The sequence below is a fragment of the Centropristis striata genome, chromosome 18 (genome assembly GCF_030273125.1).
Source record: "Centropristis striata isolate RG_2023a ecotype Rhode Island chromosome 18, C.striata_1.0, whole genome shotgun sequence".
Classification (NCBI taxonomy): Eukaryota; Metazoa; Chordata; class Actinopteri; order Perciformes; family Serranidae; genus Centropristis; species Centropristis striata.
Window position 1 is genome coordinate 14,776,361 of NC_081534.1, and position 17,722 is coordinate 14,794,082.

The following is a 17,722-nucleotide window of genomic DNA, read 5'->3' on the forward strand; positions in this document are numbered from 1 at the left end:
GATTCACAAAGCATTCTTAAGAAAAAAATTCTTCTTAAGTGACACTTTTTTCTTAATTTTGCTCTTAAGATGAAATTTAAGAAGATTTGGTATTCATGAAGAAATTCTTATCTTTTCTTTTTTTTTTCCATCACAAAGAACTTGAGAACAAATGAGATTCTTGAAAACAAAGTTCTTAAATTTCTTCTCATATTTCTTCACAACTTTAAGAGAAGCCCTCAGCAGTCTGAAAACAGCTACAGTGAAAAAATAAGTCTTGATATGGATTTACCTGAAGATTTTTTTTATGACATTTATTTGATTTCTTTAATATTTAGTTTAACCCTAGCTTTTTAGCTTATTTTGGCTGTTGACATATCATTTAAATGTCCTTTCAGTCTGTGTGACATATTCCTAGATTACACTACAATGTACTCTTAGTAAATCACGGAGGCAGTTGTTGTATTTGATACTACTTAATTAATCACTATACATGATTTAAGTAGGCCAAGTTACTGATAATATTTCCTTACTATTATTACTTTTAGATTCTTTGGGTGGCAGCTAGGGAGCAAAAACCACCAATAGGCCTCTGAGAGACATAATTGATCCTCTGACACTCCCTGATCATGTCTTGGTTAGACAATATAGGCTCCCTAGGCCCGCAACTGTTTTTCTGGCGAATGATCTTAAGTTAAAAATCTAAGAACATCCTAAGTGAGAAAACTGATAAGTTCCTAAGACATACGACAATTGTTAAGAAAATTCTTAAGGAAAAGAAAAGGATGTTCCTAAGTTTTATCTTAAGAACACTTTTGTGAATCCAGCCCCAGGTGCACAACAGGTGCATTCTGGGTCTATCTAGCTAACGCGCTACATGCTAAAACTTGAGAACGTGAGGACTTTCTGCTGTTTCTGCAGTTATATATTGTTATACATTACATTACTGGGAATTTACGCGCAGAGAAGTTGGACCTGGGACAGACTGAGGAGGACTTCATGATGCACGAGTCTCACTAAATGCTGTTCAGACAGGTGAGTTCAACAACAGACTGATGGTGATGGATATAACTCGTGTCTGAAGTTTTCTTTGTTGTTTCTAAAACATGGCCTAATAATGCTTTTTTGTAACTGCTGTGGTGTTCCCCCTTTTTTTTTAAATTTATTGGCGGTCATTAAAAAAACAAAGTGTAGTTATGTATTTTCTGGATATAGTGCGGAAATATTTGACAATCAGTTGTATGCTTACTTTGTAGGAAATTAATATTGTGTGTGTTTGGACATTAAGGCTCTGTGGTGTGCTATGTATATGCACATAACGTCATGTCATTTATACAGGCTATGGTTATGCACTTTATTTTGAAGGCTAAATGTGTCGTTCATATAACATCCTCATTTTTTACCATAAATAGCCTGCGTAGGCCTACTACATTTTAACTGACCTGACTTTTAACTGATCTGACTTTTAACTGACCTGTGTGATTTTAACTGACTACTTTTTTCATCTAAGTAAATTTTTACACAAGTAATTTTACTTGTACTTGAGTTGAAAATTCGAGTCCCAATCCTACAATGTGTATTCTTTTCTATTAGTGTTTTACATTGTCATATTGATGCTTATACCTAAGGGAAGGAAGAATACTCACCCACCATTTTTTATTTTAGTTTTTATTTTTCCAAATACCTTTAAGTACCTTGCCCTGATAGAATTCTAGCACACACACACACACACACACACACACACACACACACACACACACACACACACACACACACACACACACACCAATAATGTATAAATAAGTACAGGATTGTGTGTGCCTCTCCTGGCCACAGGGTGGCAGCATTGCTACGTATAAACATGGTTGACTCCTCGAATGAACAAGAAGGCCCAGAAGGATTCATGTCAGGGGCACAGAAGAAAAAAATAAAACATAATCAATGTCCATTGTGGGTATAATTTGTGTTTTCAGTACCATATTTTTTCTGCCGTCATCCTATCATCTCTGAAAATGAATACTGTGGCTGATTTTAAGTGCTGGTTTTAATAAATGACTACATTAAACTTCTCATTGGCATAAATAGAGATAAAGTTGCCTCTGAGCAGCTCAGTTATGAGATCATCCTGACTGTAGGCCAGTACTCTGAGAGCAGCTCCCATTTGACTGATTCTCTGATGATCTCATTGTTCTCTAGTTAGCTAATGACTGATCCTTGGCATCGATTGGTTGTTAAACTTTCTGTCATGACTTTTTCCTGGTACTACAGGTTCATTTGCACGTGGATCTGTGGAAATACTATCCATTAATGCAAAATCCAGCTGCGAAGATGGCATAAAAATACCACTCTCTGCACTCTTATCTAGCTTAAGTCATTCTCACAAAAAACAGCTGTCAGTTATGCGCCATGAATCAATTGCTACTTTTATTATTGTAACACTTTGGCGAGAGATAGTATGGGAAAATGCAAAGAAAGAGAAGAAGAGATTTATGTTTGGTTTTATCGGGAAGGCACAGGGCTGACATCATACCCATGCAACACTGCCCTATTTAGTCATTTGTTGTGTCAACACTATTTATACAGCATGCCACGCTACAGAATTTCCTTCTTTTTATGACCTTTATTAATGTGGAATAAATGAACTGTAGACAGGAAGGTCACAGGAGGAGGAGGACGAGCAGGGTGTGACCTCAGGCTCGCTGGGGAAACTCCTGACGGCCTGCCCACCCACATGTAGAGATGGATGTTTGAATAAGGCCCCTTGTATGCATATGACATTTCACTGCTGCTGGAATAACTTACTGTACATGCAAACAGTTAGGTCACTTGGTTTGTACTCATTAGGGCTTCTGCTTGTTTGTTGTCATTTCTTTGTTGGCTTGATTCTTCTGAATTGTAACTCAAGTGTGTCTCAAGATAACGTCAGGTGCATGTTTTCTTAAATGACTGTTATTGATATTAGGTCACAGGGAGATGTCTTACTTGGTGCTTATTGGCGCACACACACAAAAACACACTTCACCATCTCGTGTGCTCATCTGTGACACAGGTAGAAGTGGACGACAACATTTTTTACTTTCACAATATACAGTTTTTGTATTTGGACACTGATTTACATTTCACTAAATTTTTAGAAATCCAACGAAGAAACTACAATAAAATAATGATTGATATAAATAACTGAGAGGTAATTCATCACACTGATTCAAAATAATCCAATATTGCCATAAAGAAGTCATAGTTATGCAAATGGATTAATACAACATTGAGATTTTGAGAAGTATAATATCTGACCACAAGTAGTCCATTATCAGGAAATAATGGATGACACGGTGTCATTAATTCCCGATAATTGACACCTCTTACGGCATTATCCCGCTTAAACCATGGTCACTTGCCAAAGAAAAAAAAAAGGACCATTCATTTATATTTTCATGCATTTTGCAATCAAAATCTAAAGTTTCACTGGAATGTGTCCATTGCCCGGAATTAATGGACACTCTGCAGCCAGTAAGAATCTAGTATTCACCCAGACCATAGTTTAACCCATTAAGGCCTAAAGCACCTGGAAAAAAATGCCTGGAAAACCTATGGGTGATTTTCAAATGACCCCCTAAAACCTGAAGTTTTTCTGGAAATTCAACACCTACTAAATAATAGATTTTTCAGCCTCTGTAGCAGATAAAAATGAAATTCAAAAAGTATTTGAGAGCTTATACCCGTGGCTTTCATGCGAAGTTGAGTTTATTTGTCCAAACCTTCAATAAAGATTTTAAAAAAATCAACAATCTCAGCAAATGTTACATTTGACTGAATAAAAAATCCTATGCATAATACTAATACATGCCCATTAGCAAGAAGCAAACATGATATGACCATTGGAAGAACAAGACATAGTTCTCATTAGCCTACTGTAATAAAAAAATAAATAATTATCATAATAATAATAAATAATAATAATACATTTTATATATTGCACTTTTCAGGGTACTCAACGACGCATAAAGTAATATAAGACATAAACAGTCATGATTTCTTATATCATCATCACAATCAATTAGCCTATTATTAATATTAATATATTATTAATAATATTATTATTATCTCCAGATGGCCACAAATCTGTCTGTTCTTCGGTGAAAATATGTCGTCTAAAAGCATATTCCCCATCCACAAATGCCGGTCGATTGGTTCCGAGGGTTCAAAGTCCGGATCAGCAATTAAATCATCGGCGCTGTTTTCATCAGATCTCTTACGTCACTTACTGCTGAGCTCCTCCCCTATAGTCGTCTTCCGCCATGATTTAAAGTTCTAGAAAAGTCAGATGTTGCATTGTGACACTCCCGCATGTATTCTGATCATGATTCTGATGCATTTCATTGTCCAAGAGACCGAAAATAGGTGGGAAAAAATACAAATACTACAAAATGACATATCCGCTGTCCCGGCCTTAATGGTAGAGTGACGCAACAGCGCTCCCGGCTTTAATGGTAGAAATGCGGTAATGCTTTCCCGGCGTCAATGGGTTAAAGAGAAGATCAACTTTTCTTGGCTTTCGAGAAAAAGGCACATTTTGATCTTATCTGCTTATCTGAGAGTTATGAGAAGATTCATACCATTCTGATGTGTCTTATGGAGTTTAAACTGAGAATATGTGACTGTTTCTTGATTAAAACAGTTTATTAATCTAGCCAGCATCCCTGTGCAGCGTCTCTAGTAGGCTTTGATTATTATAAAACACACATTTTAGTTTTTATATTTCTGTTTGTGTACATACTAAACAAACATTGTTAATTAGTGAGGGTTAGAGGTAGGTGTTTTTTTTTAACTGCACGCACTTAGCAGTTTTCCCCCTCCAGTCCAAGCTAATCTCACGTTTCATACTTAAAGTTCATTCCTAAATTAAAAACATTTTGTGCTATTCGTCTATTTAGATGTTGGTTCTCTTTGTATCAGTTGTGTTGTATACTTCTTACTTCATGTAGGAAGTATTCTAGGAAAAAAAGCATAGATTTCTGAGAAGAGACGTTGCTGTTTTAAAAATGTTCGTTTTTTTCGTTTTTAGAGCACCACAAGTGAAGAATGAGAGAGGGAGAGAAAACAGGCAGACATCTCTACAGTCTCCAACACTCTGAAACTCGCACCTAAACAATCTAGATTTATAAACGGCACTACAGGTAGGAGGAAAATGTGTTTTTTTTTGTTGTTTTTTTTTGGTTGAACTGTTCCTTTATCGCTTGGCCATGAGCGCGGTATTAATCTTCTCATCTTGGCACAAACTCGACGAAGGGTATTTCCCAAAATGTTAAATTATTCCTTTTAAAGGATATCTGACTTTGTATAATGGTATGTATATCCTCTAGCAGTATATATCATCACATCGCCCTCTCCTTGACACGGGTGCATGCGGCCTTGAAGAAATGGTAATGTGACAGATTACCAGCATTACCACAGTATGGGCGATGGTGTACCTCACTGTCATGGCGCGCAGCCCGTAAGCAAAAATACTGAATACTCTTGTGTGAGGATCCGTGGCATGATGGTTTATTCTGCAACGCTGTTGCATGATCGTAAAGTACGTCATTGCCCTGAGGGTGGCTGATCCTATCTGCCTGCTGGTGCTTCACTGATTATTATCAACTATCCGCACCATGATCCATTCTGCACCCACAAACCCCAAAACCTAAAATACAGCTAAAATTACAAACACTATATTTAGTTTGTTTAGAGAGTTGGGAGGAAAACAGCATTAGCTGCATGTTGTTTATGTCAAACAAGGTTTAGGGAGGGGATTGTAGGTGTTCTCACGACTAGTTAGAAGCTAGATTTAAACCATGATTTTGCCCCCAAACCCTGCTAGTTAGTGTAGGAGAGCAGATAGACATCATGAAGCATGAGGGAGAAACGTGGAAGGGGGAGGCTGAGGCGAACACCGCGTGACGCAGTGCCTCCTGTTTGTGTTGCCTGTTCAAACAGCAACAGAGATTGATGGTGCTGGCCACGTACAACACACAGTAGTAAAGAGCGAGCTGTGTGCTCCCGAGCACAGGGAAAAAAAGAAATAGATAAAAACCTTTTATAGCAGTTTATAGAGATGAGAAAAGCAGAAACAGGAGGTTCTAGCTGACGAGGAGGATGTCGAAACAACTGCAAAGACTTGAAAGAGAGGGAGATGAAAGTATTCCTAGGGCTGAAAGTGAAACACAAGTAAGTGCGGCACAGACTGTGTCATACACAGATGGCCACTCGGTGTGTTTTGGAGAGGCTGCTGAACGAGCACCTCATCCATGCACATTCTGGAGAAATAAAACTCACTCACAGATGGACTGCAGAGAAAGGGAGGCGCTGCTGTGAGGTCAAACTGTAAACTGATTCTTGATATTTGGCAGTGGCTTGGCGCCAGGCGAGCTGTGCTTGGTACCAGTGTTTTCTTCTTCCTCACTCCACAGAGGAGATAAAGATATCTCTCATTTTCTTAGTTGAGTCACCCTTTTTTTTATGTGTTTGTGTGTGTCTGTGTGTGGCCTCCTCCAGTTGTTAGATAATGAATGTTTGAAATACTAAACAAAGAAAATTTATGTTTGGTTTTCAGTTGTGAACATACAAAAACACACACAGATTTCATCTGTTGAGTGTTCTTGGCACTTGTGAAACGGGCCCCTCTTATGGGCCCTTAAGATATGCCTTAAGATACGTCCTTATTTTCTGTGATATATTTATATAATGTTACAGTGTTGCATGTTATTAAACCTGACCAAATTTAAGTAGTAAGTAATGCTGTAAACCCTATGTTTCAAACTGTATATTTTAGTCTTGTCTTGAACTAAGGTAAGCTTGTGACAGATTTATATATGTGGTTGCCTGCTCCATGCACGATACTGTATTGTTTACATTAAATACCCTGCTACATGTTGCTACATGCTAAATGCTATGGTCAGGAAAACCTGTAATCTCGGATGCCGATGTTAACTTCCCGGTTTCGCATCAGATTCCTGATGGAACATGTTTGATTCTTTAGTTTTTGGTTATGAAGCTTTTATTGGTGATTTTGCACGGCAGAGAGTGGCGGTGCTGCTTTACTCTGTTGCAGCCGGTTCAATGCTACATGTAGCTTCATGCTAATTTTAGAGAAGCTGGTGATTTTGACGGCCGATGTGGGTTATTTATCCCCAAATTTGGATCACATTCATGCTGGAATGTGTTCAATTGTATATATATTTTTTCATTTTGAAGCTTGTACTGGTAATTCTTCAGGGTAAAAATGCTGCCATACTCTGTTACAGTCATTCCTTTAGCTGCAGTGATGTATGGTACAGAGATGCCGTGAGCACAGAGAAACACTGACCGACCAGAGCAGACATTAATGGTGTAAATTTTCATCATGACACAACATTGTATCGATTCTTTGGACAATGACTCGATATTTTTTGATATAGTAAAGTTTGCCATGATACCAATTTGACTCAGTTCATTACAGGGGACTACGATCAATATGAGACAATATCATATTTCTATTTAACACAATCAGTTACAATTATACCAAATTTGTTACAAAAAAGCAACACAATTATGATTTGGCAGATTCATTACTGATATCTTCCAGGCATTAAAATGAAAAGCAAACTATTCTTTTTAACAAAAGCCATAAATATAAAGTGGGAATTTCAAAATGAAGGGGTATCTTAAGGAGGATAATATGTATCAATATATTTATTTTAATTTATATTTGTTGCGCCCCTAGTAGACTTTTATGAGAAGGGGGCTTAAAGAGACAGACGCTACAACACAGTGTCTGAGACAGAGGGGGAATAGAGGGGCAGTATGAAAACACTGTGGGGTTTTTTAAGCATCCAAAAATGTATCCAAAAAGTATAAACTTGAAAATAAGCATATAGGTCCACATATGTTTGAAACATACAGTAGACTTCAGGTAGGGCAGGAAATGAAAAAGAATTGACTCCAGTCCTGAACTCAGAGAAGCCATATCTCTTGTGTGGGTTGTTATATTACATCTCAGCCCCATAAAGATGATTTAAGTTTTTTGCAGACTGCCCCCGTCAAAACTACTTTGACACTCATTAAATCTGTTTTTTTCAGCAGCATGCAAACAATCTCATTAAAATCCCTCCTCTATAATTAGCTTCAAATTTTAAATAACTTGATGTCATGGTGAGTTTTTGTGTGGTTCACCATGATTACAGCACAAAACCTTTGGGTGCCACACTTGGATATGCCTTTAATTCTGTCACACAGAAAGGGCGTTGTGGTGTGTGTTGTGGCTGTGTTGATTAGCTACTGCAGTTGGGGACTAATTTCTTCCAGTGTTCCCCGAGGTTTCTGTGTTGTTTTGGTTTATTGTTCATGGGAGAAATGGCTCAGCCGGTAAAAATGGAAAAATCACTTAATTTTTCCTGCACTGCCCGAGCTACTGTTTTGGCTTTTTAGAGTGTATTCCCCCGCCTACACAGCTGCTTGGAGACTGGATCTCTATAAAATGGTTTATGTTTATGGGCATGTGGAGGTAAAGGTGCCACCAAATCCTGTTAGTGACACACTGTAATGACCAACACAACTGTAGGAGCATTTCTCTACTGTACAGATACTTCATGTAACATATGTATAAATGCAGGAGTTATCCTATCTTACCTTGCCCTACCTTTAAATGTCTTTTGAGAGCAGGACAGGCTTGGGCCGTAGTTTTCGGAGGAGTCTTCTCTGGCCGCCTCAGGTTTCAAAGCTGGCAGGCCGATCAGAGCTCAGAAGGTTTGTGAGCCTTGGCACTAACACACAGCACCAGGCTTTGAGGGCCCAGATTAACCTGCACAGTAGTTAAATAAACACACATCCATGCATGGCCGCATGAATGGACGTTTCATCACCGCTTGCTACATTTCCGTGATCGTACTGGTCTCACACCCTACTGCACTCCATGATGCAATTAAAAATAACATTGAAAACACTAAAACATATGTGGAATATTGACTGGCAGAGACGTGTAGGCATAGTGGGCACTACAGTGTAAAAACTCTCTAAATGACCTCCTTCACCTTTTTGGAGCTTTTTCCATGATTTTTTTTTTCTCTCAAGATTTGATTTAGATGTTTGTCAGTTGTTAGCTGCCTCCTGTGTTCACTGATCAAGCCTTTCATTGTGCACGTTGGTCCCAGTAAAATTACCTCAAGACCAAATTGGCTTGACCCCAGTGTGAGTCCATGACAGAGTGGGGGCTGACTTTCAGACAACTGCAGGACGGGAGCTTAGTGGGGTGTGAGGTAAACCCCCATGGTGACGGGTCGTGTTAAAACAGCAGAGGCCGGAGGGGGGGCAGGGCTTGTGTTTGTACACAGGGAACCCCGGGCTGCTCAGTAAAAAGAGCTTTATTATTTAGGCCCCTGCCAAGCAGAGATCAGGGTGGAAAATACACAGGATCCCCGGCGCCAAGTCCCTTGCTCTTGGAAAATCCGCCCCAGAAGCGTCCAAGCGAAGGGCCTGGATTTAATCACCCACTGCGGCATTTGTCCTCAGTCTGAAGAGAGAGAGCTACAATCAATCTACATCAATGTGACTCTCAATCCCTCCACCAGCAATCGTAATAAAAAGACACGTTTCTATTATGTGAGCAACCCTCAATTTTAATTCTGGACACGATTTCAGGAATGATTGATGTCTGTTAATAGAAACCGTCAAACTTTTACTTGTTCTGGCAAAAAAGGTCTTTAACTTCACACTGCAGATAATATACACATCCATGCACTGCGTCATAATGACATAATATTTACTGTACTGTGTGAAATATTATGTTTCGCATAAGACAAAATATGGCATGCACTGTAAAGTTCACCACTTTTTTTTTCAAACAGAGGTCTGAATCCAGTGAACCAGAAGGACGTGTAATGTTGAAAATGGCCTGTATGGATCCAAGCTCTCAGTCACAGTGGAGCTGTCACTGTTCCCATTTGCTTTTGGACAAATCCAATAGGAGAGCATTTATTCAGAGCCAAAGTACTCATCAGTGCACTGTGATCTTGGACATTTCATTTTATAAAGTCCAATGCAACTGGTGATGTATGGTAATAAAAAGGTCAATAGATGGATGAGTGGCATCCAGCCATATCTGTCGGGGTTAAGTGCTTGTTTCATCCGATGGAAACTTCAACACCATCAGACAGACAGACTGCATTTTGTCACCTGACAGGCACTCTGACAATTTATACACCGTATCTTATCCAAAAACACCTCAGGAGTCTAAACATAAACTTGAAAAAGGGCGGAAAATAATTTCCAACAAGTGTCATTGTAGAGTTGTTACAGGTTTCATCATTTTTACCAGTAACTTGGATGGACAACTACTAATCCGACTCAGACTGCCACGCTTTATGACATCTTCACCTGGGTATTAGGTCTGGACTATGTGACAATATATATATTGTCGAAATGTATGTATTTTTCTATATTGTTTCTATCACAGTTTCAGAAATGCACTGAGATATTTACATCATTTTGTCAACATCTTATCTTCTGGTCCTTGTCTGTGGGAATGAAGCTAGAGAGAACCATAGAGAACCAAAGTGCTGTTTTTCCTAACATGGAGTTTCCAAATAAAGACTTTAACATGGTTATTATATAGAATTTTAATTTATTCTAGTAGAAAACATGCTATATCATCATATGAATTGTTGAAATGAAGTGGCCTATATCAGGATAGGAAGGTTTTTGGCCGTATCACCCAGCCCTATTCGGAATTAACATTTTTTGGCAGGAAAACATGGGGACAAATGCAAGGCCTGACAGAGGAAATCCTCAGACTCTGCACTGTCAAGCTGTTGTTGTTTTCTAGCATCCTCTCACACCCTGCCCACAGGCTAAATCCTATCCGCTTCATATCATCCACCTTCAGTTTTCTGCCCAGAAAGGACAAGGTTGCCTTCCTCCCTGAAAACAGGCCAGAGATGATGACCTCAGTCCTAATGAAGACCAGCGAGGGCCTGGTTTTGTCCTTCTCCAAATGTGTCACACACCCATAGCTTGTTTGCTTTCACTTTGCCTGCACAAGAGTCGAAATGGATCTGAACTGCACCTGGGACCTGGAACACCTGAATACACCTGGATTCTGGTTATTGTTCTGTGTTCACTGCTAAAGTTTCCAGTTTAATGTGTAGACGGCAGATCTAAATCAGTGAAAGGACTGATATTATTCATTTCACAGTTCACTTATTGCTGCTGGAGACATTCACACATCACACTTATAACCTGGATGGTAGAGGAGACCTGATGAAAGATGCTGATAGTATTTGGTAACAAGCAAAATCACCACACATGCCAACAACCTTGTAAACATTTAAACGAAGCTACTGAATGCCATAAAGTTAGAGAAGTGGTAGAGAGCGACATCCAGCAACAACTCAAAAATGGCTTTTTTTCTGTTATAAAGTAATAGAAATGCACAAGCAATATAGCAATTTGCGATATTGTAAGCAAAAGACAGGGTTTTGAGTTTGATGCAGGCTGCAACAGGGAGCCAGTGCAGAGAGATGAGTAATGGAGTGACTTGTGCTCTTTTGGGCTGATTAAAGACCAGACATGCTGCCACTTTGTGGATCTTTTGCAGAGGCTTGAAGGTGCATGCAGGGAGACCTGCAAATGGAGAGTTGCAGTCGTCTATTTGTGATATCAAGAGGGCCTGTACCAGGAGTTGTGTTGTATGCTCGGTCAGGTAGGGTCTGATCTTCCTAATGTTGTATGGGGAGAATCAACACAATCTTGAAATTGTTGCCACATGAGTTCAGTTCAGATTAGTCACCCCAGTTTCATGCTAAACTTATTGTCAGAAGTTGCATGGATCCAAGCTGAATATTAATTGGCTAATATAAAGTGGCTTTTGATTGGTTTGGGATCAATATGCAGTTAGTAATAACTCTCAGCTAAGTCATGGCAAGACTATAGCTCTGTAATCGCCTAATATGACACAGTGACCATCTGTCAACCAAAAATATTGTGTAGCCTGAACTGGGCATTAGTGAAGATGGTCAGTAACAAAACATTGAGCAAAAAGGATTGGGCTGATGGACGATGCCATTATCCATCGTCATGGCTGACAGGCATCGACCACTGAGCCCAACGTTGTGATTTAAAAAACGGTTTGTATTAAACCAAAAAACATTGATCATTCAGTTACCTGTTCCAGAATTGATGCTGCTCTCAGCCTTCCGTATTCTGTGCTTGTACTTGCACAGCTCATCATTGAAATCTTTGCCCTTTCCTCCACATTAGCTTCAGAAACATGTCGACAAGCCATAATAATCAAACCCCATTTTTCTTTTTATACTCAGTATAACTACATCATGCTCCACTGTTCCAAAGCACAGCTGGACACCAACGCCCACCAACATGTGTTCAAAGAGAATCTTCTTAGAGTAATACCCCTGAGATCAATCACCTGCCATAAAAAATGGAAAATGTAGCCACATCACCTCTATATACACTTTGATCAACCAAACAGGTTCTGAGATCACAAGAAAACCGAATTCTTTAACTGACAATCATCTGGATGAAGATGTTAGAAAGTGAAGGCAGAGTTTCATCCAAAACACACCCTGTTTGTGATTCACCAAACAAACACAGCTGCTGTTGGACGATAGCATCCAGGCACTAATCCAGCCTTAACACTGGTGCAAAGTACAGTAAGTTCACCACTGAAAACACACTAATAAATGTAATGCTCTAAACTCATTACATTGATCACCTTATTAAATATAGGTATATTCACATGCACATACATTTTAAATAGCACATCACAATTAAGCATATTGTAATGTAAGTTTGTCGTTTGTCTCAATGTAACTGTCTTTACAAAGACACCAATGCAAGCATTACATGAATACATGTTTTGAAGCCTCAAGTTTAGCATTTTGGATGTTTCCATTAGATTTTTTATAGCCAGAAGGGGCCATATTTGGATGACAGAGAGCTGTGTTGGTTACAAAGGTTAAAGGTACTGTTAGCTAAGCAGACGCTAAAATAATAGTTAACCATAACAACAGCTGGCTAGTTTGGTTAGCAAGGTACATTCAGAATTCATGTTAACTGTGATATAATGTGGTCGGTAATTCTGGCTAACAAAGAAACAAAAACGGGCTTAAAAAACAAGTTCACGGCTATTTGAATGTACACATTGCCATTGTAACCTATTGCTACACCTCGGCCCTTATTGACAGGTCACCATGGTAGATGGACTTACAAGGTTACCCTGCCATAAAAGATACCCTGCTTAATTGTCCATTTTCCTCTAAATCATTTACTAAATCACCATTATGCCATATTGAAAGACTTGAAACTAGATTGAGACCATTTAACTTATTAAAATGTTTACTGAGGTAATAAATTGAGTAAGAAGAATTCTATGTAATCAGACTTCTATTTGCAAGTAGTGGAGTCGCCCCCTGCTGGCCGTTAGAAAGAATGCAGGTTTAAGGCACTTCTGCATTGGCTTTAACATTGGCCTCGGGTGACCTTTAAGAAACTGATAATTAAAAAGAAATAAAATAAAATGCATAATGTAAATGAAGATTTATTAAAGTTTACATCTTTCAGAAGTTTGAATTAAGCCTCTTGAGTAGAGATTTACACATCCCAAAAAAGTCTCTAATTTTGTCATCACTGTACAGAATATAATAAAATGTATAAATACTCTACGTCTGGGAGTTTCGGAATCAGGTGTTAATTGATTAAGTTTTTCGGTAACAAGTATTTCACTAACCGATTAACTAAAATACATTTTAAGGCACCTGCTCTTATGGTCCATGGTGCACAATCTTTGTCCTCTTTGATTTACTCACTGCATCAAAAACCTGCTATTGAGTCATTTTCTGGCCCCCTCTAACAAAACTTGGTCCAGGATCCTCTGGCCGACTCTCATTTGTTCAGCTCACTATTGGACAGAGCAGGTGTATGAATCACCACACAGATCTCTGATTTGCTACATCAGCTGTCCGTCTGTTTGCCTTTTTGCCCTTCTGGCTGAATATCATATAAAGTCTTCATGTTTGGATTTTAGCGAGGTAAAAAAAAACCCAACAACCCACCATTCCTCTGGAAACGATCCCCTGGCAAGAAAAGGTCAACTGTGAATGTGATCACTGAGAGTGAAAAGGGAAGTTACATCAGCCCTCCAATAGAAGCCAGGTTAGTGAATTATGATCAGTCATAGTCTAAGACTTCCACAAAGCCCAATGCATGTGTAGCAGCGGCAAGAGCTGGTTTTGGCTTGGTTTAGTCAACTACCGAACCCACCGCCTCAACAGCCTTGGATTTTCTTTAAGAATTGATCAAAAAAGACACATTTCTAACACACCCAGTGTTTAGCTAGCTAGCTAGTCTGCGTTTCACTTAACAGCATTATACTTTGGTCAAGTGAATATTTTCTTTTTGTGGGTAAGAATGCATGTGTGTCTGCATGCACGCTTGTATTTTTTAAGTCTACCACTAAATACAGAATCAAAGCCTGCAGGGTCAAACGGGCTCCTCGCAGCTCAATGGCTGTTAAATTCCCCTTTATCCCAGTTCACCCTCTGCCTCAGTGTAAGGGAAGTTACTGAAGTTATTATCATAATCCCCCACAGCAATTAGCCCTTGCTTTTGTCTTGGTCTTTTCGTATCCCTTTCAAAACATCTGTCATCACACAGAAATGCAAAGTGATGCAACAGATATCCTTCTCAGAGAAATACAGGCTGATGATGCATCACATGCTGTATAGTTGGTTGTCGGGGGGTTTTCCCTGCACTCACTGCTGGAAGTAAAACTAAAGTTAATCACAAGCTGAGATGAAGCTTTAATGATCCATGAGGGGAACTTTGGTTGCTTTATCAGCAAATAGCAAAAGGATATGATGGAAAAAGTAAATGTGACTGGTCTGCACTTATTTCTAGAAGGTCAAAGGACTTAATATCGAAGTGGTTGAATGAATGTACAATATAAAATAACTGTGAAACGGCAGATGTTTCAAATTTTAAATATATTGAGTCATATGTGCTAACTTTAATAGATCTTACACAATCATACAAGTACACAGTCTGCTCATTTTAGTACACGAATGATTTCAAATTAGTTTTACGAATATCGGGACCCTATTTATCCTTCTGGTTCAGCCTGATAAATTGAATTTCCATACAACAAAATGCATTGTCAATTATATTTTTTAAGGAAATGTTTTTTGAAGGATTATGTTTTTTTTGGTTAATCACAAATGTATTTCTAATCAAAGTCTGCACAAGGAAGAGGTTGGTGTGAATGGATGGGTCAAACAAACACAAAACTTAAGTCACGGAACAAACATATATATAAACTGAAAAAACAAACTTTTCCCTTAACCTTAACATTTTTATTTATTTTTTTACAGATGCCAATGTTAACAGTGTTTTAAAAACAGGGATCATAGTCCGTGAGAAGATGCGTTTTACTCGAACTCAATTAGGAATGCGATTGTGGAACATCATTTTAGTAGACCGGGTTGTCTCGTAAAGTATACATATATAGTGTGTATATGTATATATAAGGCATTTAGCCAAAAATCCAAATAATCTAAATTTCTTTTTACTTTTACTTTATGGATGTAGGCTGCATTTCTGAAATGTGCACTATGTCATGCAGTATGCATACAAATGGTACATGCCACTTTATGATACCATGCTTCCATTGGATCATATACTTGTATATATATGCTGTGCAAAGGATTATGGGTAAGAAATCAATGCTGGTGACCGAATATAGGCATACAGCATCGGCATACTATGTATTGGGACATACTGAATTTTATTTTGACATACTGAATTGTGTCTTGATGTGGGTGTTGGTACTCTAAGTGAATTTGAAGTGAAATTTTGAATAGGTGCATTAAAGAAAATCAAATTAAATGGACTGCACCTATATAGTGCTTTTATCCAAAGCGATTTACACTACAGACTGCGCTCATTCACCTGTTCACGCACACATTCATACTGGGAATTCATTCACACACTGATGAACACAGCATCGGTGGGCCATTTGGTGTTCAGTATCTTGTCCAAGGATACTTTGACATGTATGCTGCCATGATCAGGGATCGAACCACCAACCTTCCAATAAATAGGCAACCGCTCTACCAACAAAGCTACAGCTGCCGTTTCCATCAACTGGATTAGAGCGAATAAACAAAGCTGCATAAACGTACTTTTGTTAGTAGATGGCAGTGTAATGTTTTGCTGTAGGCTAATCCTTCAGCAAACAAGTAGATCAGTCATGCGAGTTAAAATGGCTATGTCAGAACTTATTCAGAAAGAACGTTTCCATTTCCCATTAAGCACATTTTTTGAAAAAGACAAAAACTACCTCAAGTGAGCATAAACAACTTTATGTGCATTTTCAAAAGCTTTGTCAAATTTTGGTGTTTCCATCAAGTTTTTCTTATGCAAATCCTCAAAATGTGTATAGAAATTGGTTGATGGAAACCCAACTTGTATCTACTCAAAAAAGGTGCATATTACATCTACTGTATCAGAGGTTGTGGATGCTTGTGAAGTCAATTTATGCATTTTGGCTCGTTATTGCTCAGCCGATACATAAATCTCCCATTATTGGCCCATGATTAATCTACCCAATGTATAATGTGCATGCCTAATTACTTTCTCAGGATCAGGTTATAAACAATAACAATAGTATCGTATAATTATCACATTGGATATTCATATGTGAAAAATGCTGTCATAAACAATTGAAAGCAGTCTCAGAGAGGTCTTCTGTGCCTGTAATATGAACTCATTCAAATTCATACAGTTCTCTGAGTCTTTTGGCACAAGTGTTAAATCCTTCCTGTGACTCTATTTCCTACAGTTTTGGCCACGGTTGCTCTCTTGAGATGACGTAAAATGCTTTGCTGGTTTAAAACTAATATTGTTGTATGGGATTTGCAAGGAAATTAGGGTTTTGCTTGAAGCCTACAGGGCCCTTCGGCAAGCTGTTCCCAGTGAAAAGTGATCTGATGGAGGCTCCAATCATCTTTACAATGAACTCTAGTTTGAGCTCCACAAAGAAGACATTTCTTGTTTCAAAAGTTGCGTGTAAGAATGTTTCTATTTAGTAAAATGGCAAATTGATCAGAGCATGATTGGTTTTGAAATGCAATTTCTTTGCTGAATATATTGACAAAATAGATTTGAATCACACAATGCAGCTTGTTGTGGTTTTATGCTGATAAATGGTGTCAGCGTACAGAGTCACTAGTGGTTATATTGCTCATTTGCTTCTAAAACCACGCATTATAGAGTGGCTGCTACTTGCACAGAGTCCTGCTGTCTGTTTTCGCAACAGCGCAAGAAAAACACAGTGCTGCCATGATCTCTCACTCTACTCTCCACATCAATCCCCAGTGTGGACTGCTGATGCCTTTTTCTCCCCACATGACTCTTATTAGTTTGATATGAAAACCCGGCTTCATCTTTATTCTCATGGTCGAGAGCCATTCTCACTGTGTGTGATTTTCAACTTCCCTTCTGTAGTCTTTGCCACCTCAAATCAGTCCCTGACCAGACTTATTTGTATTGGATGTACAGTAGAGAGGTTTTGCACAACCCTGAAGTTCAAATAACGCCTGTTTGATAGTTGTAGTGTGACTCCTTGATTAGATTTTTGTCTATCATTGCAACAGTGAATGGGGATTTTGGAGGTCATTTACATTAAAACCAGTGAAACCACTTTCCTTCAGGCAATTCA